The sequence below is a fragment of the Phoxinus phoxinus genome, assembly GCF_949152265.1.
Source record: "Phoxinus phoxinus genome assembly, chromosome: 25".
NCBI classification, from domain to species: Eukaryota; Metazoa; Chordata; class Actinopteri; order Cypriniformes; family Leuciscidae; genus Phoxinus; species Phoxinus phoxinus.
In genome coordinates, this window is record NC_136900.1 from 7,619,611 (window position 1) to 7,621,083 (window position 1,473).

The window sequence follows — 1,473 nt, forward strand, 5'->3', positions numbered from 1 at the left end:
ATTAATAACTCAATTAAACCGAGCGGGGTGTTTCGGCTCCAGCGCGAGACACATAAATATCGCTCGCTGCAGCTTCACACACATCAATAAACGAGTCCGTCTTCAGCCGCGCGCGCTCTCGTGTGTCGCACACATGGTCATACTCATGCTGATCGTTATGATCGAGAGGCTCTGTGTGATGTTTATGATCTATACGTGCGCTTCTCGCCTGAGTTTCATGGTTTTTTCTTCATTCCTGGATCCCCATAATGCCTGTGCGGAAAATGACACGTCACGTCAGGCGTCACTTCCGTAAACACTGACCGGATCCGCAGAGAGGGAGGGGCTCTGGCGCCCCCGCGAGGCGCTCAGGGGAACTGCAGTGATTTCACAAAACAAAACACTCAGAAGTACGTGATATCCCGGCCCGATCTCATGAATTTTATTTCTCGTGCCATTTATACGCCAAAAATAGTTTTGCAAATTCGATACGCACTTTCGTGAGATCGTGTTGGATATTCGATTATATTTTTAAAGTCCGATGCTGTTAAATTTACCTCAGGAATTATAGGTTACTTCAACATACTGAATACTGAGCCTAAATCTTTAACATTAACACATTTAAACATCTCTTAAATGCACGTAAATAATCATTATTGAGGCTATTTTCACAATATTATATTATAATACTGAACTAAATATATAACACATTTTAACAGCTCTTAAATGCACGTAAATAATCATTATTGAGGCTATTTACATACTTTATTGTTGATATTTTATCCTATTTATGGTTACACACACACTCACTCACTCTCACGTTGCAATATTCTCATCAGATAGATGCATTTACATATACTTTTATCCAAAGTGACTTAGATGAAAATTTAAGTAGCCTATTCACAATGGGTTAATACAAGAAATCTTACATTAACATAGAACAAATTTATTTTATTGTTGATATTTGATCATATGTAACCTCTAAATGCTATGATTTTGCTCCTTAGAGAGCTTCTTTAGCTTTATGCATTCTTCTGTTCATGCAAATAAGTCTCATTTTATGAGGAAAAAAATGCTTTTAGCAAAGCAAGTGCATTTCAATGCATTTCCATTTCAAATTATTAATTTAACACGTACTTTCATTTCACATTAACGTAAAATGAACAAAACCATTGCAATTTATGTTAATGCAACAGCTTTTTGCTACAATGATCCGTTCCTGTCTGATTTCAAATGCTGGATTAAATACTACGCAAACAAGTGCATTCCAGTTTTTACTTTAATTGATGTAATGTACATGAGTAATACAGTATATCTGGCTCAAATGTAACACATTTACAAAGTTGTAAAACCAAAACTCAAGCTTTCTGTACAGGTTATATACACAAAGACTGCAGTTGGTCTGCTTACAGGACACTTCATATACGTCATCACAACATGTACCAGTGAAAACACACAATCTGATCGGCCCTCGGCATCAGTCTGATTGATTTG

At 36.9% G+C, this 1,473-nt stretch overlaps 1 protein-coding gene across 4 annotated transcripts in view; it reads right to left on the reverse strand.

Moving 5' to 3' along the window:
• The window catches only part of mon2 (MON2 homolog, regulator of endosome-to-Golgi trafficking), a 63,469-nt gene extending 63,169 nt beyond the window's left edge, over window positions 1-300 (reverse strand). For all 4 annotated transcript variants that reach the window (XM_079604416.1, XM_079604414.1, XM_079604415.1 and 1 more), the window contains exon 1: window positions 1-300. This exon is cut by the window's left edge and continues 147 nt beyond it. The gene's annotated coding sequence lies outside the window, so the exon portion shown is untranslated.
• Window positions 301-1,473: the final 1,173 nt, after the last annotated feature.